At 40.9% G+C, this 24,904-nt stretch overlaps 1 protein-coding gene across 1 annotated transcript in view; it reads right to left on the bottom strand.

The window, feature by feature from the left end:
- LOC143747602 (transmembrane 4 L6 family member 1-like) overlaps positions 1 to 24,904 on the bottom strand; it is a 484,334-nt gene that overhangs the window by 354,418 nt on the left and 105,012 nt on the right. The gene's annotated exons all lie outside the window — the stretch shown is intronic.

The following is a 24,904-nucleotide window of genomic DNA, read 5'->3' as shown; positions in this document are numbered from 1 at the left end:
AAACGACTTCATGACCACAGACGTGAGAGCGACAGGTCTGTAGTCATTAAGTCCAGTGATTTTGGGTTTTTTGGGGACAGGAATGATAGTGGAGCGTTTGAAGCAGCAGGGAACTTCACACTGCTCCAATGATCTGTTGAAGATCTGCGTGAAGACTAGGGCCAGTTGGTCAGCGCAGGCTTTTAAACAAGCAGATGAGATGCCGTCTGGGCCTGAATCTTTCCTAGTCTTCTGTTTTTTGAAGACTCGGCTCACGTCCTCCACACAGACCTTAAGCTCAGGTTGGATGGCAGGAGGGGGGAGTGATAATTGGAGTGCAGGAGGTGATGGTGAATGTGTGAAGTGCAGATCAGACCGGGTGTGTGTTGTGAATGAGGGCTTTTCAAACCGGCAGTAAAATGAATTTAAATCGTCAGCCAGGTGTTGATTGTCCACAGATCGAGGGGATGGTGACTTGTAGTTGGTGATGTTCCTCAGGCCATTCCAGACTGATGATGGGTCGTTGGATGAAAACTGTTTTTGCAGTTTATCAGAGTAGTTCCTTTTAGCAACTCTGATCTCCTTTGTCAATCTGTTTCTGGCCTGGTTATACAAGATTTTATCCCCACTTCTGTAAGCATCCTCTTTGGCATGACGAAGGTGTTTGAGTTTCCCAGTAAACCATGGTTTATCATTAGTGAATGATAAGAATGTCCTGGTAGGAATGCATGTATCCTCACAGAAACTTATATATGATGTTACAGTATCTGTGAGCTCATCCAGATCATTGGTAGCAGCTTCAAAAACAGTCCGATCAGTGCAATCAAAGCAGGCCTGTAGATTCTGCTCTGCTTCATTAGTCCATCTTTTTACAGTCCTTATTCCAGGTTTAGCTGATTTCAGTTTCTGCCTGTAGGTCGGTATGAGATGAACCAAACAGTGATCAGAGAGCCCCAACGCTGCCCGTGGGACGGAGTGATACGCATTTCTTATTGTGGTGTAACAGTGGTCCAATATATTACTGTCTCTGGTGGGACATGTAACGTGCTGTCTGTATTTTGGTAGTTCACGGGAAAAGATTTGCTTTGTTAAAATCCCCAAGAATGATTAAAAGAGAGTCTGGGTACCTTTGTTCCGTTTCAGATATTTGTTCAGCCAGCTGTTGTAGCGGCACGCTCACGCACGCGTCTGGAGGGATGTAAACATTCACGAGAATGAAAGAGGAAAATTCCCGAGGCGAGTAGAAGGGTTTACAGTTTATGAAATGTGCCTCTAAATTAGGAGAGCACATCTTCTTCAGTGTTGTTACATCTGAACACCAACTTTCGTTAATGTAGAAACACAATCCACCACCTCTCGTTTTCCCCGTTAGCTCCGCGATGCGATCCGCTCGGAACAGCTGGAAGCCCGGCAGATGTATTGCGTTGTCCGGTATGGCTTCACTCAGCCAGGTTTCAGTGAAGCACAAAGCAGCAGAGTTTAAAAAATCCTTGTTAGTGTGGGTGAGGAGAAGTAGTTCATCCGTTTTGTTAGGAAGGGATCGGAGATTCGCGAGATGAATACTGGCGGAGTTTAACCAGCGCGCCGGCTCGCTTCCCGCGTTTGCGTCTGAACGCGCGTTTGAACAACACCGCTGCCCCTCCGACGAGAATGTCCAGCAAAACGTCTGAATAATCAAAAGCTGTAGAAAAGGTTTCTGGTGTGTGTTTCCTAATGTCCAGTAGTTCGTCTTTAGTTAAACGGATAGGAAAAGAATGACTAAACGCAGAACAAACGAACAAAAACAACACAATAGCTGGAGAGCTCCACACCGAGGCAGCCATCCGCGGCGCCATCTTGGATTTTGTGCCAATATCGGAGAGATATTTGTTTACCAACTTGTTAGGAAACTTGTTTTGTTTTGTTACTGTCTAAACTACCTTACCTGCAGACAGATTTTAACTCTGGTAACTGCATTTACATCATTATTCAAATATTTTATCATCTAAATTGCATATATTTTATCATGTAATCGTATTGTTATCGTGTTGAATGGTTTGTGACGTTAAGAAACAGCAAACCAAACTCCTGGGTTTAAATACAGCTGTTATTTTACAATGGTATCTTTGTTTGTAAAGGTGAATGTTTCATCATTGATTTCATCATTGAATGTTTCATTATATGATGCACTCAAATAATATGTTTAAAATATGTTAAAAGTGAAGTAAGATGTAATGTGCAGTAGTATGGAGGACCAAACCTGCAGAATTTAAAAATGAATAAATAAATGAATAAATAGATAAATAAATAAATATGATAATAGGAAAATAAATAAATGAATCAACGACTATAATAAAATAAATATCATTAATTTTTAATCAAATGTATTTTTGTATTATTTGTCCCCTAATTAATTATTATTTGCTTTTATATTTTAATGTATTTTTATTGTTTTAAATTAATTTTTTCCATTTATTCTTATATTTATTTATGCATTCATTTATTTTTATATGCATTTATTCCAATATGTATTTATTTCCACATTTATTTATTTTTAACCTTTATTTATTTACATTTTCTTTCTTTCTTTTTATATTTATTCTTACATGTCTTTGCCGTGCATAATAATAATGTGGGTTGGTCTTGCTTACCAAATATAAAAATGAATTACAGAATAAATAAAAGTTAAAAAATATTTTGTATGTAAAAATGTAAAAAAGAAAATAAATTAAGGAAAAAAACTACAATTTATTCTTTGATTAAGAATAAATCATATTTATTTTATCAATCCATTTAATCCTTTATTTATTTTCCTATTATCACATATTATCACCAATTATCTTTTTATTCATTTACATATTTATTTATTCAGTTTTAATTTCTGCAGGTTCGGTCCTCCTATTGTCACCGATTCATTCATCAATGACACCACTTCATCAATCGCAACTCAGCGCACCTGGTCTCGCTCAACATCCCCGGAATTCTAATCGCTTCCACCTGCTCATCATCATTACACACCTTGTTGCACACCATTCATAAGCTTCAGTCTCCTCTCACTCAGCGTCCGGTCTCGTCTATCCGTTACCTGTGACTCACTGGTTCCTTGTGTTCATCGCCTGGTTCCAGTTATTGCCTGACTTCAAGTGGTTTTCACTCCATGCTAATGTCCTATTTATATCTCCTCTGCGGCGGCCGTGAATTGGGTTTCTTGATACTCACGATCACCTTCCTGTGTTTCACCTGCACTGATCTACGACTGTTCAAGTGTCCTTCAGTAAGATCCAGCTGATCAAGTCGAGCTCTTTCTGTATCACTCCTGTTCACGGAATCCTCTGGGACTTGGGAATTAGCCTTTCGCCGAGCCCCGCCCCCCTTAGTTACTGTTGCTACGACCCACAAACAAATGGTCAAACACGACCAGCGGGACAGATTGCCATGACGGGAAGAGGTGTACCCGTGCGTGTCAGTGACCTTTTTTGGATCAATACCTCCGCGATATCCTCCAGATCGAGGCAAATTGGGTTACAGTATGCAGAGGAGGGATATATTCCAAATATAAAATACGCAATGAAGGAGACACGACTACTATCGAGGCTAATGCTTATACTGTCTCAAGCGAAATCTGAGAAACCCTATGACCTGTACCTCAAATGCAACCAGCACAGCCTTTAAGAAGATTTTATAAGCTGGTTCAGTGGCCAATTGTTTGGAGTTAGAAATATATAACTCACGCTGCATATTTAGTAATTTTGCCTCCGATACAGGATTATACATTCTCTTTAACGAGCAGGTTGTTCATTACCACGGCAACCGCTTGCGTGTCATGCTGAATGCGATTTTCGTGTTTATAAAGTAACTATACATAAGAGACAGAAAGATGCAGATAATCATACATTATTTAAGGTTATTTCTATTCGTTACGATATTGATATTAACTGATGTTGTCAAGCAAGCTTCATGCTTTCCCCGTTGCGAACCTGCACTCCTCTAAACTGTAACGTTAGCCTACAGGTGCTGCACTGCTAGTGACTGTTGCTCATTTCTCCCCGAAAATATCATGTTAACAACAAACCTTTAGAAAACGTAATTCCTTTGTGGATCCTCTTGATCTGCTTTCTCCATGTTTCTTTGACTAATCTCAGTGTCAGTCTCACGCACGCTGCACGCGAGTTAACCATGTTCAACACATGTAACTGGGAGTGGGGCCGTCCACACTGTTTTTATCCATTGTAGGCACCGCTCACGTTGTGTTTTCGGCTTTGGAAACGGATAGAACACAACTCCTCCAGACAATCTCTCGGGGTATCTAGTGTCCGATTTACAAACGCCGTGGGCACCGCTTCACCATCTTGCTTGGAGTCAATGTTTGACGGACCTGCTCACATAGTAACGGTTGCTATGATGTGTGATTGGTCAATGGCCGTTTTGGGGGAGGGGCCGGCGAAAGGTCAATTCCCCGGGACATCACGAGCCTTCAAGTATTCTGAAGTTGCTTATACTTGTTTAAATAAACATTGTCACTCTATCTTTGTGTCTTCGTCCATCAGTACAAGCCTGACAGAAGACCGGACCATACTATGCAAGCTTCATCGGCTCATAATGTTCTACATTCCGGTGCTGAGACCACTCAGGGCGCCACCGCATCGACTGCCACAGTACATTCGCCTCTCTTCGAAGCGGACGCTGCATCATCCAGTCCACCTACCTCACTTCAAGAAACCCTCGCTGAACTTAGTCGCACTCTACAGAGTCTCCGACCGGCATCCAGTAGCCCCATGGCCCGACCCGCTTCATATTCGGGAGACGAGACTTGCAGTGGATTCCTTTTGCAGTGTCGACTTTACATGGAGATCCACGCCCACCAATTCATCTCTGAAAGAGCCAAGATATCCTATGGGTACAGGAATGAGCTATGGGTTTCTAACCTGCTCTACAATCGTTGAGTTGCTTTCTGGAACACTTTCAAGTTGTCTTCGCACAAACCTCGAATGCGGTTTCCATCCACGATCAGCTGCTATGTTAACGTCAGGGCTGTTCTACGGTGGCAGACTATGCCCTGCAGTTAAATTAGCAGCTTTTTGCCATGTTAAAAACACTGGGCAGTCTATAGTTTCAGTCGCTCTTGAACAAGCGTACCCTAGAAGAGGTGGGACTGACGTCCAAATCAAGTTTCCGTTGTGTAGTGGTTATCACGTTCGCTTTACACGCAACGGCCAGTCGCATGTAGGTGTAGAGCGTTGCTAGCCAATAAGAACGCAGGAAATTCCAGGGAGGGGGGACTGAAAAAATACACGAAATAACAGGTTCGATTCCCGTCTCGACCACAAATACCATAAAGTGTATCTACTGTAGATTCAAAAATGATTAGAAACTCATGTTAAGTATGATTTACATATAATAAACTAACTTTGTGCACAAAATAGAATAAAACGTGTAAGATTTGTTATTGTGTAGGATGTACAAAATGTGCAATTACCTTAATAAACATTTACATTATAATAGGGTATAGTTTTCTTTAATATAGAAAATATTTTAATGTGAATAATTGTAAAGAACATTTTGATAATGTTTTAGACCTTTACATTTTACATTGAGATATTTACATTATATTTGTTTAACTATGTACACAAATCCAATATATATATGAAATATAACCAGTAAACACCAAATAATAAGTTTCTCGTTTTATTTATAGTACAAAAATATACATATTATTATGTAAAACTGAAAAAGGTAATGTATTAAATACTTATAGATTAAACAAAAATAACATTAATAATAATAATAATAAAATATAAAGCTGTGGAGAACATGGGAAAAAAAAGATTTTTTAAATCAATAATTATGTAGTGTTTAATGATAACAGTTATTAACATTTAGTGTTTACACATCTGAGCAAGATAAAATAATGCAAGTCAATACATCCTCCATCTGGACTCCAAAAGCCTCCATCTTTACTCCATAACATCTTGCAAGTAGCTAGTAACAGGTGCTTCCGTCTGTGCAGACGTCATTGATGCAGGAGCTGTAGGTGCTGATTGTGCTGCAGGAGGTGGTACAGAGCCATCAGTCTGTGAAGAAGGTCTACACACAGGAGCTGGTGGACTGGGAGAACTAGAGACTGCATGTGATGTCGGTGAAGGCTGTGGCAGAACTGCACGGAACACAAAGCAAAGGAAATAAATGCATATATATATATATATATATATATATATATATATATATATATATATATATATATATATATATATATATATCTGCGTGTATAACACATTTAATGCACGTGTGTTTAACTGTCTTTACTTTTTTTCTTCGAGTAGCTGGGAACAGCTGTTTCAGTCAGTGCAGACGGCATTGGTGCAGGTGTAGGTGCTGATTGTGCTTGAGAAGAGGTGGGACTGACGTCCAAATCAAGTTTCCGTATTGTAGTGGTTATCACGTTCGCTTTACACGCGAAAGGTGCTCAGTTCAAAACTGTCCGGAAACAAGTGGAGGCATTTTAAATATAAATGCTGCAATTCGCTATAACACTCTTACTTTTGAGACAGGTGAAGGCCATCGTACCAAGGAGCTGTAGGCAGACTGCCATGCCGAATGACCTCTGTTCTGTTGTTTGTGGAATTTACAGACTGTCACACTGCTTGCAGAGCAGATTATGGGAAGGAGCCATCTTCTAAAAAGCACATGTGTCTCATCAATAGGTTTCTGTAGTGTAGTGGTCATCACGTTCGCCTAACACGTGAAAGGTCCTCGGTTCGCAACCGAGCAGAAACAGCGGTTGGATTCTGACAGAAACTGTTTGCCACGCTAGGTGGGTGCAGCGCTCATTTCTTTTATATGCTTTTTAATAAGCGTGCACCTAAAGATTTTTTGTGTGCAACTTGAAGACATTTTTCCGTAGTGTAGTGGTTTTCACGTTCGCCTCACACGCAAAAGGTCCCCAGTTCGAAACTGGGCGGAATAATGTCAGGGCCTGAAGAAACTGCTCCACCTTCCGGTTCGGATTCGCGGTGCTGCGGCCAGGTGTCTCCACCGAGTACCCTCTCTTCCTCAGCTCCTGCGCTGCTTCTTGTGCACTCTCGTAAATACGTGGTCCAGATTCCCAGTGGATGCGTATCTTATCCAGCGGTGTCTGGAATCGTATTCCCTTCTCTTTCAAAAGCCTCTTTATTCCCGCATACGCCTTGCGCTTCTAAACGATCTCCGTAGCATAATCATGGTCAAACATCAGGCGTCGTCCATCAATCATTATTTTCTTTCCCCAGGCTTTTTTCAGTACTGTTTCTTTGGTGGTAAACTCCAGATAATGTACCACTATGGACCTGGGTGGCTCATTCTGCTCTGGTTTGCGAGCTAATGCTCTATGGGCACGTTGAAACCGCAAGCTAGTGTCCGCTGTCAGTTCAAGTTCGCTTTTCAAAAGGTGCTCCACAAAATCAGACACGAGGTTGCCTTCCTTACCTTAAGGTACGCCATAGATGCGAATGTTGTTCCGCCTATTCCGACCCTCTAAATCAGTAAATTTTTCCTGCATTATTTTCTGTTTTTCCATGGACTTAATGAGCGCCTCCTTCATAGCCGTACTAGCCAACTCGGTCTCGTTGAAGCGGAAACGCGGATCAACGAGACCGAGTTGGCTAGTACGGCTATGAAGGAGGCGCTCATGAAGCTTTGTGTTTTCGTCCTGAAGTCGCGTATTTCTTTACTGATACTTCGAAGCACTGAGCACATGTCTCCCGCGGGGTTACCGTCGGGGCTCTGAGCGTCGTCCATCTCTGGTTTATTCTTCCTTTTCTGTGCGTCACGTTTCTTTTGACTTCTAATCATCGCTCCCCTATTCATTCCAAAATAAAATTACTACGAGTTGTTTGCATTTAGTGAATTCAGGGGGGCTAATTCGAACTTGCTATCGGGAGCTCAAGATCACACAGCCATCTTGTCTCTCAGTCCACCCGGAAGCCTGTTTACATTGTATTTTAATGTTTTTAAAGTTTATTTTATTAACTTGCATTATTTTATCTTGCTCAGATGTGTAAACACTAAATGTTAATAACTGTAACTTCTAAAACTCTACACATAATTATTTAATTTAAAATATTTTTCTTTTTTTTCCTGTGTTTTCCAAAACTTTAGATTTTATTATTTTTATTATTAATGGTGTTGTTGTTTAATCTATAAGTATTTAATACATTACCTTTTTCAGATTTATATAATATGTACTATAAATAAAATGAGAAACTTACTATTTGGTGTGTATTGGTTATATTTCATATATATTGGATTTCTGTGAATATCTCTAAAAAATAAAGGTCTAAAACATTATCAAATTGTTCTTTTCAATTATTCACATTCAAATATTTTCTATATTAAAGATAGCTACCCTATTATAATGTAAATATTTATTAAGATAAATGCACATTTTGTACATCCTACACAAGAACAAATCTTACGAGTTTTATTTTATTTTTGTGCACAAAGTTTGTTTATTATATGTTAATCGTACTTAACGTGTATCTAGATAAAAATATGAATGGTAATTTTATGGCATTTGTGGCCGAGGCGGGAATCGAACCTCTAATTTTGTGTATTATTTCTGGCTCTCCTCCATGTAATTTCCTCAGCTCCTTATTGGCTAGCAGCACTCTACACCTACGTGCGGCTGGCCACTGCTTGGAAGGCAGCTATGCTCACCACTATACCAACAACGCAGGCCTTTGAAAGTAGACTGGAAGCCCGGTTGTGCGGTCAGCAAGAATGCTCGTAATCAAGGTCTTTAATTTAAAAATGTGACACGTTTTATACAGACACTTCATATTTAAATGGTATTAGATCATTTTTTTGGATTCACTGGCTTCTGTGAAGCGTTGAGCTAAAATGACGCATGAAGCCGTTCCTGGAAGTAGCACTGATCGGGGACAACTACCTGTCTCTGCAACTCCTCGTTAGTATAGTGGAAAGTATCTCCGCCTGTCACGCGGAAGACCGGAGTTCGATTCCCCGACGGGGAGATCCAGTCCTTTACTGCTGCCAAAAGACCTTAACAAAAGTTTTGCTCCAGCAAACAAGTTACAGGAGAAGTTGGCAAGGGCCCCCGGAGGACTGTTTTAAAGACAGCTTGAGAAAAATGCAATGTGCTGGCCGGGAATCGAACCCATACAGCAAGAATGGACTGACCCAGGAATCGAACCCATACAGCAAGAATGCTCGTAATCAAGGTCTTTAATTTAAAAATGTGATGCGTTGGCCAGGAATCAAACCCGGGTCAACTGCTTGGAAGGTAGCTATGCTCACCACTATACCACCAACGCAGGCCTTTGATCGTAGACTGGAAGCCCGCTTGTGCGGTCAGCAAAAATTTTCGCAATACATTAGCAGCTGGCAGGTGCAGATGAACTAAAACTCTCTTTGTTTGGACCTGGCACTTAAAAAAATTGCATGAACTTATTGACCTGACCTACCAGGCACAATATTAAAAAACAAGGTCTCTAATTTAATAATGTAACACGTTTTATACAGACACTTCATATTTAAACGGTATTAGATTATTTTTTGGATTCACTGGCTTCTGTGAAGCGTTGAGCTAAAATGACGCATGACGCCGTTCCTGGAAGTCGAGCTGATCGGATACACCTACCCGTCTCTGCAACTCCTCATCATCCTCATTAGTATAGTGGAAAGTGTCTCCACCTGTCACGCGAAAGACCAGGTTTCGATTCCCCGACGGGGAGATCCAGTCCTTTACTGCTGCCAAAAGACCTTAACAAAAGTTTCGCTCCAGCAAACAAGTTACAGGAGAAGTTGGCAAGGGGACCCGGATGACTGTTTTAAAGACAGCTTGAGAAAAATGCAATGCGTTGGCTGGGAATCGAACCCATACAGCAAGAATGGATAGACCCAGGAATCGAACCCATACAGCAAGAATGCTCGTAATCAAGGTCTTTAATTTAAAAATGTGATGCGTTGGCCAGGAATCAAACCCAGGTCAACTGCTTGTAAGGTAGCTATGCTCAACACTATACCACCAACGCAGGCATTTGAACGTAGACTGGAAGCACGGTTGTGAGGTCAGCAAGAATTTTCGCAATACATTAGCAGCTGGCAGGTGCAGATGAATTTGAAACTCTCTTGGTTTGGACCTGGCACTTAAAAAATGGTTAAGCTTAACTTCCCTTAACTTTTCCTATTCATTCTCTATGGTAGTGCTTAACACTACGGATGCAATATACCTTTGGCCAAACGTAGACTTCCTGGCGCTGTTTCGCTTTTCTGTGGCGGGGAATTTAAAAAGCGTAGTGTCATCTGTCAATCAATCATTCGCAGTGGAGGGGGGAGACCCGTTTTACGATCAGAATCAGAATCAGAAAGAGCTTTATTGCCAAGTGTGCTTGCACACACAAGGAATTTGTTTTGGTACTGAGGCTTCCAGTGGACATATACAAATACAAATACAACATGAAACATAATACTACAAATTATAAGAATAAAAAATAAAAATATAAATATATGAGAATAAAACTATCACAGTTGGGTTTAGTCAGAATAGACATTTTCAGATTTACAGATTATGAACCTATTTACAGTGTTTTGAATATTATAAATAAATAAATCTACATATAAGTATCACCTGAGTTGTAGGATATTGCACTAAACAGTGGGAGTATTGCACTTACAGGCATATGCCTTGGGAGGAGTGTTAACTGTTCAGGAGTGAAATGGCCTGTGGGAAGAAACTGTTCCTGTGCCGAGATGTTCTTGTGGCCAGTGATCTGAGTCTCCGTCTTGACGGTAACAGTTCGAACAGGTGGTGTCCAGGGTGAGTGGAGTCTGTGATGATTTTACCTGCTCTCTTCCTCACTCTGGAAGAGCACCGGTCCTGGAGGTTTGGCAGGGGGGCACCAATGATCCTCTCCGCAGTCCGGACTGTCCGTTGTAGTCTCCTGATGTCTGATTTGGTAGCTGAACCAAACCAGACAGTGATGGAAGCACACAAGACAGACTCAATGACGGCTGAGTAGAACTGAATCAGCAGATCCTGTGGCAGGTTGAACTTCCTCAGCTGGCGAAGGAAGTACAGTCTCTGCTGGGCCTTTTTCACAGTGGAGTCAATGTGATTGTCCCACTTCAGGTCCTGAGAGATGATAGTGCCCAGGAACCTGAATGACTCCACTGCTTCCACAGTGCTGTTCATGATGGTGAGTGGGGGGAGTGCTGAGCTGTTCCTCCTGAAGTCCACGATCATCTCCACTGTTTTGAGCGTGTTCAGCTCAAGGTTGTTATAACTGCACCAGGCAGCCAGCTGTTCAACCTCCAGTCTGTAAGCAGACTCGTCACCGTTTTGGATGAGACCGATGACAGTGGTGTCGTCTGCAAATTTCAGGAGCTTGACAGTGGGGTCTTTAGAAGTGCAGTCATTAGTGTACAGGGAGAAGAGCAGTGGGGAGAGAACGCACCCTTGGGGGGCTCCGGTGCTGATTGTGAGTGTCTTGGATGTGTGTTTCCCCAGTCTCACTCGCTGCTGCCGGTCCGTCAGGAAGCTGGTGATCCACTGACAGATCGAGGATGGTATGGAGAGCTGGGTCAGTTTGGCTGTGAGAAGACCAGGCATGATGGTATTGAAGGCCGAACTGAAGTCCACAAAGAGGATCCTTGCATAAGTCCCTGGTCTGTCGAGATGTTGCAGGATATAATGCAGTCCCATGTTAACTGCGTCATCCACAGACCTGTTTGCTCTGTAAGCAAACTGAAAGGGATCCAGCAGGGGTCCAGTGATGTCCTTCAGGTGGGCCAGCACCAGTCTTTCAAACGACTTCATGACCACAGACGTGAGAGCGACAGGTCTGTAGTCATTAAGTCCAGTGATTTTGGGTTTTTTGGGGACAGGAATGATAGTGGAGCGTTTGAAGCAGCAGGGAACTTCACACTGCTCCAATGATCTGTTGAAGATCTGCGTGAAGACTAGGGCCAGTTGGTCAGCGCAGGCTTTTAAACAAGCAGATGAGATGCCGTCTGGGCCTGAATCTTTCCTAGTCTTCTGTTTTTTGAAGACTCGGCTCACGTCCTCCACACAGACCTTAAGCTCAGGTTGGATGGCAGGAGGGGGGAGTGATAATTGGAGTGCAGGAGGTGATGGTGAATGTGTGAAGTGCAGATCAGACCGGGTGTGTGTTGTGAATGAGGGCTTTTCAAACCGGCAGTAAAATGAATTTAAATCGTCAGCCAGGTGTTGATTGTCCACAGATCGAGGGGATGGTGACTTGTAGTTGGTGATGTTCCTCAGGCCATTCCAGACTGATGATGGGTCGTTGGATGAAAACTGTTTTTGCAGTTTATCAGAGTAGTTCCTTTTAGCAACTCTGATCTCCTTTGTCAATCTGTTTCTGGCCTGGTTATACAAGATTTTATCCCCACTTCTGTAAGCATCCTCTTTGGCATGACGAAGGTGTTTGAGTTTCCCAGTAAACCATGGTTTATCATTAGTGAATGATAAGAATGTCCTGGTAGGAATGCATGTATCCTCACAGAAACTTATATATGATGTTACAGTATCTGTGAGCTCATCCAGATCATTGGTAGCAGCTTCAAAAACAGTCCGATCAGTGCAATCAAAGCAGGCCTGTAGATTCTGCTCTGCTTCATTAGTCCATCTTTTTACAGTCCTTATTCCAGGTTTAGCTGATTTCAGTTTCTGCCTGTAGGTCGGTATGAGATGAACCAAACAGTGATCAGAGAGCCCCAACGCTGCCCGTGGGACGGAGTGATACGCATTTCTTATTGTGGTGTAACAGTGGTCCAATATATTACTGTCTCTGGTGGGACATGTAACGTGCTGTCTGTATTTTGGTAGTTCACGGGAAAAGATTTGCTTTGTTAAAATCCCCAAGAATGATTAAAAGAGAGTCTGGGTACCTTTGTTCCGTTTCAGATATTTGTTCAGCCAGCTGTTGTAGCGGCACGCTCACGCACGCGTCTGGAGGGATGTAAACATTCACGAGAATGAAAGAGGAAAATTCCCGAGGCGAGTAGAAGGGTTTACAGTTTATGAAATGTGCCTCTAAATTAGGAGAGCACATCTTCTTCAGTGTTGTTACATCTGAACACCAACTTTCGTTAATGTAGAAACACAATCCACCACCTCTCGTTTTCCCCGTTAGCTCCGCGATGCGATCCGCTCGGAACAGCTGGAAGCCCGGCAGATGTATTGCGTTGTCCGGTATGGCTTCACTCAGCCAGGTTTCAGTGAAGCACAAAGCAGCAGAGTTTAAAAAATCCTTGTTAGTGTGGGTGAGGAGAAGTAGTTCATCCGTTTTGTTAGGAAGGGATCGGAGATTCGCGAGATGAATACTGGCGGAGTTTAACCAGCGCGCCGGCTCGCTTCCCGCGTTTGCGTCTGAACGCGCGTTTGAACAACACCGCTGCCCCTCCGACGAGAATGTCCAGCAAAACGTCTGAATAATCAAAAGCTGTAGAAAAGGTTTCTGGTGTGTGTTTCCTAATGTCCAGTAGTTCGTCTTTAGTTAAACGGATAGGAAAAGAATGACTAAACGCAGAACAAACGAACAAAAACAACACAATAGCTGGAGAGCTCCACACCGAGGCAGCCATCCGCGGCGCCATCTTGGATTTTGTGCCAATATCGGAGAGATATTTGTTTACCAACTTGTTAGGAAACTTGTTTTGTTTTGTTACTGTCTAAACTACCTTACCTGCAGACAGATTTTAACTCTGGTAACTGCATTTACATCATTATTCAAATATTTTATCATCTAAATTGCATATATTTTATCATGTAATCGTATTGTTATCGTGTTGAATGGTTTGTGACGTTAAGAAACAGCAAACCAAACTCCTGGGTTTAAATACAGCTGTTATTTTACAATGGTATCTTTGTTTGTAAAGGTGAATGTTTCATCATTGATTTCATCATTGAATGTTTCATTATATGATGCACTCAAATAATATGTTTAAAATATGTTAAAAGTGAAGTAAGATGTAATGTGCAGTAGTATGGAGGACCAAACCTGCAGAATTTAAAAATGAATAAATAAATGAATAAATAGATAAATAAATAAATATGATAATAGGAAAATAAATAAATGAATCAACGACTATAATAAAATAAATATCATTAATTTTTAATCAAATGTATTTTTGTATTATTTGTCCCCTAATTAATTATTATTTGCTTTTATATTTTAATGTATTTTTATTGTTTTAAATTAATTTTTTCCATTTATTCTTATATTTATTTATGCATTCATTTATTTTTATATGCATTTATTCCAATATGTATTTATTTCCACATTTATTTATTTTTAACCTTTATTTATTTACATTTTCTTTCTTTCTTTTTATATTTATTCTTACATGTCTTTGCCGTGCATAATAATAATGTGGGTTGGTCTTGCTTACCAAATATAAAAATGAATTACAGAATAAATAAAAGTTAAAAAATATTTTGTATGTAAAAATGTAAAAAAGAAAATAAATTAAGGAAAAAAACTACAATTTATTCTTTGATTAAGAATAAATCATATTTATTTTATCAATCCATTTAATCCTTTATTTATTTTCCTATTATCACATATTATCACCAATTATCTTTTTATTCATTTACATATTTATTTATTCAGTTTTAATTTCTGCAGGTTCGGTCCTCCTATTGTCACCGATTCATTCATCAATGACACCACTTCATCAATCGCAACTCAGCGCACCTGGTCTCGCTCAACATCCCCGGAATTCTAATCGCTTCCACCTGCTCATCATCATTACACACCTTGTTGCACACCATTCATAAGCTTCAGTCTCCTCTCACTCAGCGTCCGGTCTCGTCTATCCGTTACCTGTGACTCACTGGTTCCTTGTGTTCATCGCCTGGTTCCAGTTATTGCCTGACTTCAAGTGGTTTTCACTCCATGCTAATGTCCTATTTATATCTCCTCTGCGGCGGCCGTGAATTGGGTTTCTTGATACTCACGATCACCTTCCTGTGTTTCACCTGCACTGATCTACGACTGTTCAAGTGTCCTTCAGTAAGATCCAGCTGATCAAGTCGAGCTCTTTCTGTATCACTCCTGTTCACGGAATCCTCTGGGACTTGGGAATTAGCCTTTCGCCGAGCCCCGCCCCCCTTAGTTACTGTTGCTACGACCCACAAACAAATGGTCAAACACGACCAGCGGGACAGATTGCCATGACGGGAAGAGGTGTACCCGTGCGTGTCAGTGACCTTTTTTGGATCAATACCTCCGCGATATCCTCCAGATCGAGGCAAAATGGGTTACAGTATGCAGAGGAGGGATATATTCCAAATATAAAATACGCAATGAAGGAGACACGACTACTATCGAGGCTAATGCTTATACTGTCTCAAGCGAAATCTGAGAAACCCTATGACCTGTACCTCAAATGCAACCAGCACAGCCTTTAAGAAGATTTTATAAGCTGGTTCAGTGGCCAATTGTTTGGAGTTAGAAATATATAACTCACGCTGCATATTTAGTAATTTTGCCTCCGATACAGGATTATACATTCTCTTTAACGAGCAGGTTGTTCATTACCACGGCAACCGCTTGCGTGTCATGCTGAATGCGATTTTCGTGTTTATAAAGTAACTATACATAAGAGACAGAAAGATGCAGATAATCATACATTATTTAAGGTTATTTCTATTCGTTACGATATTGATATTAACTGATGTTGTCAAGCAAGCTTCATGCTTTCCCCGTTGCGAACCTGCACTCCTCTAAACTGTAACGTTAGCCTACAGGTGCTGCACTGCTAGTGACTGTTGCTCATTTCTCCCCGAAAATATCATGTTAACAACAAACCTTTAGAAAACGTAATTCCTTTGTGGATCCTCTTGATCTGCTTTCTCCATGTTTCTTTGACTAATCTCAGTGTCAGTCTCACGCACGCTGCACGCGAGTTAACCATGTTCAACACATGTAACTGGGAGTGGGGCCGTCCACACTGTTTTTATCCATTGTAGGCACCGCTCACGTTGTGTTTTCGGCTTTGGAAACGGATAGAACACAACTCCTCCAGACAATCTCTCGGGGTATCTAGTGTCCGATTTACAAACGCCGTGGGCACCGCTTCACCATCTTGCTTGGAGTCAATGTTTGACGGACCTGCTCACATAGTAACGGTTGCTATGATGTGTGATTGGTCAATGGCCGTTTTGGGGGAGGGGCCGGCGAAAGGTCAATTCCCCGGGACATCACGAGCCTTCAAGTATTCTGAAGTTGCTTATACTTGTTTAAATAAACATTGTCACTCTATCTTTGTGTCTTCGTCCATCAGTAGAAGCCTGACAGAAGACCGGACCATACTATGCAAGCTTCATCGGCTCATAATGTTCTACATTCCGGTGCTGAGACCACTCAGGGCGCCACCGCATCGACTGCCACAGTACATTCGCCTCTCTTCGAAGCGGACGCTGCATCATCCAGTCCACCTACCTCACTTCAAGAAACCCTCGCTGAACTTAGTCGCACTCTACAGAGTCTCCGACCGGCATCCAGTAGCCCCATGGCCCGACCCGCTTCATATTCGGGAGACGAGACTTGCAGTGGATTCCTTTTGCAGTGTCGACTTTACATGGAGATCCACGCCCACCAATTCATCTCTGAAAGAGCCAAGATATCCTATGGGTACAGGAATGAGCTATGGGTTTCTAACCTGCTCTACAATCGTTGAGTTGCTTTCTGGAACACTTTCAAGTTGTCTTCGCACAAACCTCGAATGCGGTTTCCATCCACGATCAGCTGCTATGTTAACGTCAGGGCTGTTCTACGGTGGCAGACTATGCCCTGCAGTTAAATTAGCAGCTTTTTGCCATGTTAAAAACACTGGGCAGTCTATAGTTTCAGTCGCTCTTGAACAAGCGTACCCTAGAAGAGGTGGGACTGACGTCCAAATCAAGTTTCCGTTGTGTAGTGGTTATCACGTTCGCTTTACACGCAACGGCCAGTCGCATGTAGGTGTAGAGCGTTGCTAGCCAATAAGAACGCAGGAAATTCCAGGGAGGGGGGACTGAAAAAATACACGAAATAACAGGTTCGATTCCCGTCTCGACCACAAATACCATAAAGTGTATCTACTGTAGATTCAAAAATGATTAGAAACTCATGTTAAGTATGATTTACATATAATAAACTAACTTTGTGCACAAAATAGAATAAAACGTGTAAGATTTGTTATTGTGTAGGATGTACAAAATGTGCAATTACCTTAATAAACATTTACATTATAATAGGGTATAGTTTTCTTTAATATAGAAAATATTTTAATGTGAATAATTGTAAAGAACATTTTGATAATGTTTTAGACCTTTACATTTTACATTGAGATATTTACATTATATTTGTTTAACTATGTACACAAATCCAATATATATATGAAATATAACCAGTAAACACCAAATAATAAGTTTCTCGTTTTATTTATAGTACAAAAATATACATATTATTATGTAAAACTGAAAAAGGTAATGTATTAAATACTTATAGATTAAACAAAAATAACATTAATAATAATAATAATAATAAAATATAAAGCTGTGGAGAACATGGGAAAAAAAAGATTTTTTAAATCAATAATTATGTAGTGTTTAATGATAACAGTTATTAACATTTAGTGTTTACACATCTGAGCAAGATAAAATAATGCAAGTCAATACATCCTCCATCTGGACTCCAAAAGCCTCCATCTTTACTCCATAACATCTTGCAAGTAGCTAGTAACAGGTGCTTCCGTCTGTGCAGACGTCATTGATGCAGGAGCTGTAGGTGCTGATTGTGCTGCAGGAGGTGGTACAGAGCCATCAGTCTGTGAAGAAGGTCTACACACAGGAGCTGGTGGACTGGGAGAACTAGAGACTGCATGTGATGTCGGTGAAGGCTGTGGCAGAACTGCACGGAACACAAAGCAAAGGAAATAAATGCATATATATATATATATATATATATATATATATATCTGCGTGTATAACACATTTAATGCACGTGTGTTTAACTGTCTTTACTTTTTTTCTTCGAGTAGCTGGGAACAGCTGTTTCAGTCAGTGCAGACGGCATTGGTGCAGGTGTAGGTGCTGATTGTGCTTGAGAAGAGGTGGGACTGACGTCCAAATCAAGTTTCCGTATTGTAGTGGTTATCACGTTCGCTTTACACGCGAAAGGTGCTCAGTTCAAAACTGTCCGGAAACAAGTGGAGGCATTTTAAATATAAATGCTGCAATTCGCTATAACACTCTTACTTTTGAGACAGGTGAAGGCCATCGTACCAAGGAGCTGTAGGCAGACTGCCATGCCGAATGACCTCTGTTCTGTTGTTTGTGGAATTTACAGACTGTCACACTGCTTGCAGAGCAGATTATGGGAAGGAGCCATCTTCTAAAAAGCACATGTGTCTCATCAATAGGTTTCTGTAGTGTAGTGGTCATCACGTTCGCCTAACACGTGAAAGGTCCTCGGTTCGCAACCGAGCAGAAACAGCGGTTGGATTCTGACAGAAACTGTTTGCCACGCTAGGTGGGTGCAGCGCTCATTTCTTTTATATGCTTTTTAATAAGCGTGCACCTAAAGATTTTTTGTGTGCAACTTGAAGACATTTTTCCGTAGTGTAGTGGTTTTCACGTTCGCCTCACACGCAAAAGGTCCCCAGTTCGAAACTGGGCGGAAACTGTGGGTGATTTTTGCAAAAATATCATATGCGATTTTCTGTTGAGCAGGTCAGTACACTTGCAGGGACGTTTGTGGTTTAAATTCAATCGCGGTTGGATTCTGACAGAAACTGTTTGCCACGCTAGGTGGGTGGAGCACTCATTTCCTTTATATGGTTTTTAATAAGCGTGCACCTAAAGATTTATGTCTGCAACATGAAGACTGTTTCCGTAGTGTAGTGGTTATCACGTTGCCTCACACGCGAAAGGTCCCCAGTTCGAAACTGGGCGGAAACTGTGGGTGGTTTTTGCAAAAATATCGTATGTGATTTTCTGTTGAGCAGGTCGGTACACTTGCAGGAATGTTTGTGGTTTAATCTCTTTAGAAAAGGACAAAAATAAAACAAATGACCATTGAGGTTTCCTGTGTTTCGCTGTAATCCAGCAATTCGCTACAAAACCCTTACTTTTGAGACAGGTGAAGGCCATCGTACCAAGGAGCTGTAGGCAGACTGCCATGCTGAATGACCTCTGTTCTGTTGTTTGTGGAATTTACAGACTGTCACACTGCTTGCAGGGCAGATTATGGGAAGGAGCCATCTTCTAAAAAACACATGCGTCTCATCAATAGGTTTCCGTAGTGTAGTGGATAACACGTTTGCTTTACAATTTTTCTGAAATGTCATGACTTGAAATTCCAAGTGCCATAGAATCCCGTAAATTGCACTAAAGTGTTACTTTAAAGGTCATGTACTGCAGGTCAGTGTTACTTTAATGTTTGGTTAATTCTAGCATGAACTGAATTGCAGTGCTTTGTCAACATTACTGCATTTCTGGATAAACTTGCCAGAGGGTTAAAGACTCTAGCTTGAGCCTGCAGCCAAAGGTTAGGTTTGTCAGAAGTGGGATTCGAACCCACGCCTCCAGGGGAGACTGCGACCTGAACGCCAGCTGCCGAAGGATAGTCCGTCAAAATGGGGTTAATGTTGAACAATGTTGAACGCCACAGCCAATCACGTCGACGCGCTATAACATTTGCAGCCAATTAGAGAGCGCCATTCTCGACATTATAACATTTGCAGCCAATCAGAGAGCGCCATTCTTGACTTTTTCCTTATCATTTATAACATTTGCAGCCAATCAGAGAGCGCCATTCTTGACTTTTTCCTTATCATTTTCGACATTTGACCAATCAGAGTACAAGGAAATGTCGATGGCACGTTTACGCTTAGCACCGCTAGGAGGAGGAGTCAGGAAGCTAGCCGAGTGTCAATCAAGTTGCCGAACTGAGCCGAAGGTGTACGAAGTAATGACATATCCTGAGGGGCGTGTCAGAGGTCAAAAAGTTCAGACGTCGAGCATCACTGTCACGGAGGTCAGGCAGCATCATTTTAACGGAGGACTGCGAAACTTATTTTTCGGTAACTTTAACTGTATTTTCGGACAATGTAATTTTATATTTGTATATAATTGTATATATTATAATTGTAAATATCGTGTGTGCTTTTTTTAAAGAAATAATTTGTATTATAGTAGTTTTGTTCAAAACGATATAACCTAACCGTTAGCCCCCCAACAAAAAAATGTCTGGCAAAAAATCCCATAAAGCCATGTCAGATACTGACTGGATTGCAAGGCTAAAAAAGTTTGCCAGCACAGGAGTTTGGCCATCAAATGAGGGTAACAGGCCAGCTCCTCGACAGAAAAAGTGGCATGACGTGTACCAAAGGGTGAGTGTGCTTTTGTCACCTTTGCATGATGTAATAATTGTAATCCTAATCATTTAATTCAATGTCATCATTATTTATGGATATGTATGTAGATAATGTTGCAGGTATTTGAGATTTATGTTTATTTATGTAAAAAAAAAAACTTTTTTTTGCACTGGGAGATTCAGAGATATGAGGCAGTGGGGGTGGGGATGTTGAGTGAATGGATGTTTTTTTGAAGGTGTGAAATGTTCCTCTCTTGTTCTTTTAAAGGAGGATACAAACTTTACTCACTCTTTATCTCTAATTTTACAGTTTGTATCTCCCCTTCAAAGAACATGAATAAAAATAAATGACAGACTACAATAAATTAATGTGGCATTCATACTGATAAGTTAGAAATGCATGTATTCTATGTTATATGTGTGATAATGTTTACAGATTGAAAGATGTCCGATGCAGTCTCGCGGCCAGACAACCTTGCTCGGAGCGGTCCCAAAGTGCATATGTGGTTTTCACACTCAAAAGGTAAAAATGTAAAGATGTAACTTGTATTTTTTTTATATATATATAATTTACTGAACAAATTCTTCTCGTTCAACAATTATTGTAGCCTATGTATTTTTGTGGTTGTCTTAAGCAGGCCACAGCCTCTATTGGACAAGCACCAAGGGTTGTTGAACAACGGTCTGCCGCTACTGGACCAGCACAGGAGGTCATGGCGCAGAGTCAGCGTCAGCTCCCACCCCAGCCTACTTCTAAAATTATACCAAGTTTGTCAAAGGTAATAACATTTTTATTATATATATATATATAATTGCAGTTTTAATATACGTTTAGTATAAAGGTTTAAGTTCAGTGGAAATGGCTGGTATGTTTTTACACCTACCTGCCAGCTGTGACACCTTGTACAGGGGCGGCTGTAGTCTGCTTATTGGTCAGTTTCACTGTCTCAGGTTGGTTTAGATCAAGTAAAATGGTGAAAGAACAATGTAACCTATGTGATCTCTTTCTTCTCTGGGCTCTGCTCTTGCATTCTCCTCTTCCTCTCTAATTGGGCTTTGCCATTATGGGTTAAAGGACACTCGCGTCCTTCATAGCATCTCTCTTGATTTTTCCAACTGGCTACTGAAGCTACGTCTTTCATTCTGTATTTCTCAGGTAACATTCCACTTATGCACAATTAATTATACACGTATTATTAATTAAGTCATCATGAATCTGCTTTGTTGCCATTTCAAGGGTAACCTTCATTACTGTTAATAAACGCTTTCTCTTACAAACTATGTGCAAACTATTTTTGATTTTAAGTCATTTTTAAAAGGTACTTGTTAAATATTATATACTCACATTCTAGCAATACCTTCCCACACATTTTTCTATTCTAACGGTGCTTATTTAAGTAGTAGAGTGTGGTAATACACAGACAAAAAAATAAGTTAAAGAAAGAAAGCAGGTCCTTTAGTTATATAATGAATGATAGGATCAATAGATATTTTCTCATTTTACATTTTATTATATTTTTGGCCAATGTGCTGTTACAATTCAATTTGTCTTTTCATTGAAATTGTTTTGCCCTTTTTTAGTTTACCAAGCCAAGATTTGGTGGGTCCCACATTGCTGCTGCAAAGCCAAATCTGAGTGTGGCTAGGAGACCATCTCAGGCTGTTGACCAACCCAGCGCAGCAGTGTCCAGTGCCCCTACACCAAGCACCACTGTCTCTGTAAGTACTGGCATAATCCACATTGCATTCTAAGACAAATTCCACATCTGTGCACTTTTTAGAAACTTGCATTCTAAGACACATTCCACATCTGTGCACTTTTTAGAAATATATTTTGTATGCAGGAAATCTTATCATAATGAATTAAGAGCAATACTATACAGTTTTCACACAATATGCAGTCAGTGAACACATTTCCACAATGCTTACATTTTGTTAACAGACAAGCTATACCTCCCAACAAAATTATGGATTGTTTTTGTAGTATTTACAAATGTTAACACACACCACCCCACAATAGCAAAAACAATATTCCAAACCTTAGATACAGTATAAAAACCTCGGCTTCTTCAATGATATCAGTTCAAAAACAATATATCTCAGCTGATAATAAACAAACAATTGAATAATTGACAAACACCTGATTTATGTTGTGTAAATTGGGCCAACCATAGCTGATTCCAGTCTGGCTTAGACTCAGTGGCAGGGGTTATTTTTTTCTGTTACATTGACACTTATACAGTAAAAGGAGGACTTTGAGGAGGGATGTTTTTGGAAACAGAAAAAGACAAACACTGTAATGTCTGGACGAGGAAGAGTAAGAGCAAGGGGCCCAGGGAGAAGAGCAGGCCCAGTGAGAGATGCAGTGAGAGGTGCAGTGAGATGTGCAGTGAGATGTGCAGTGAGAGGTGCAGTCAGAGATGCAGTGAGATGTGCAGTGAGATGTGCAGTGAGATGTGCAGTGAGATGTGCAGTGAGATGTGCAGTGAGATGTGCAGTGAGATGTGCAGTGAGAGGTGCAGTGAGAGGTGCAGTGAGAGATGCAGTGAGAGATGCAGTGAGAGGTGCAGTGAGAGGTGCAGTGAGATGTGAAGTGAGATGTGCAGTGAGAGATGCAGTGAGAGATGCAGTGAGATGTGCAGTGAGAGGTGCAGTCAGAGATGCAGTGAGATGTGCAGTGAGATGTGCAGTGAGATGTGCAGTGGGAGGAGCAGGGCCAGGGAGAAGAGCAGGCCTAAGGAGAGGGCAAGGTAGAGGTGTAAGAATGTGTGGTGGTGGCACTCCAAGGGCTGCAAGAACAGTAGTCAGTGATGAAATTCGTGCCACTATCATTGACCATGTAATCAACCACGGTCTTTCACTAAGAGAGGCTGGTAAACAGTAAAGGGAAAAAAAACTGATTTGCTTTTTACTGGAATACTGTACATGTGGACATACAGTTCCCAACCAATAAATTTAGTGTAAAAATGGTGGATTGCATGTTTTGTATGCAAATACCTGTAAAACTGAAACACAAAAGTCTATGAAGTTTTTGTAATACAATAGCCAGTATTTTGAAACCTGTTGTACTTTGATTGACTGCATGTACCTTGTGAAGTGAAAACAAGTGTTATTCTTTGACAGAATAATTTCATTCTGAGTCAGATTTCCAGTGTTTTGGTAAAGTTAGTGTGTGCAGAGAAAGATGTGTTCTATTTTGAAATGAAGAGTGTAGGGTATGGACCAATCAGACACATACTAATTATTCATTATATACAAAGGTTTATGAAACTCCTCACACAGCCCAAATGAACAAACACAAGGGCAGAAACAGTGTCATGTTACAGGACATGACAAGGAGATTTTACGACCTCCGAGGAATGTGGCCACATACTCAAGAGAGAGACTATGAAACAGAAACCCTCTTTAAAACAGACTTTGCTGCATTAATCATAGACTAACTGATCTATAAATGAACATGCATAAAACTGTGAAAGAAACAGTGTAAATGGTTTACTGTCTCGTGTACTATTAGGTATATATTATGGTATGTATCCTGGTATACAACAAACTAACGATCAATGTAACCTCACCTGTATAGTGCCTCCTACCTAACTAATCCTCATTTAATGACTCACACTTTGATGTACATCACCTTCTTCTAGAATGCAGTGTGGATGTGTTATAGCTATTTTAGCATTAATGAAGGTATAATCTTCCTAGGGACAAAGATCCATAAATCAACTAAGAGCCACTTTCCCTCTCAGACATGTCCCCTTTCTGATTGGTCGAGTTCAACCCTTAGGGGAGGATCTTCTCCAGGCCTTATTAGAGACAGTCCACATGTGACCTGCCTCTCTTAGTTTTTCATCCAGCCGCAACACTGTTCTGGTGAGACTGGGGAGCCCCCTCCCCCTCCACGGGGGCCCCAGGGCCCAGCAGGCCTCGATTCCAACCAGATCCGGCCTCATGGAAAAGAGAGAAGACTCTCTCACAAAGAACCAAGGACAATCTCAGGAGTTTTGGAACAAAGACTCCAACCAACAAAGACTCCAACCAACAACGACTCCAATCACCCATCCTTCCGACTTCCTCACTTCTCCTGGGTGCTCGGCGTGGCCTCAACAGAGTCCCAGGCCTTGCCCAAACCAGCCATGCGGTCCTGGAGAAAGAGAACTCTCAACCAACTTCCACTTGACACTGCCGGAACCATCAACGACTTCAATTTTCAACAACTTCAAGAATTGTTCCCATTACAAATGCAAGTATTCAATTCAATGAAATGTGTAAAATGAAATTCTGATGGTTCTTCTCATAGACCCTCTTCCGGTTTCCAACTTCATCCTATCACTAACCTATTTATGTATTCATGTGTGTATGTTGTTTAGTTTATTTATATTCATATAAATATCTATATTTAGTTAATAAAACTTGTACATAATATGTATTTGGTTCTGTTTTGCTTGCAATACAAGTCACTTTACGATCACGGTTTTTGCTACTGGCTCAAAGTACAAGTACAGGCGAAGAAATAATTATTCTTCGGTGGCCATGGAAGATACCCTTTTCTTAGAATAAATTAATAA

This window comes from Siphateles boraxobius, unplaced genomic scaffold, assembly GCF_051911475.1.
Source record: "Siphateles boraxobius isolate OS27281-9 unplaced genomic scaffold, OSU_SipBor_1 23, whole genome shotgun sequence".
In the NCBI taxonomy this organism is placed as follows: domain Eukaryota; kingdom Metazoa; phylum Chordata; class Actinopteri; order Cypriniformes; family Leuciscidae; genus Siphateles; species Siphateles boraxobius.
Note: the sequence above shows the minus strand (reverse complement) of the source record. Positions and strands in the feature narration are given on the sequence as shown.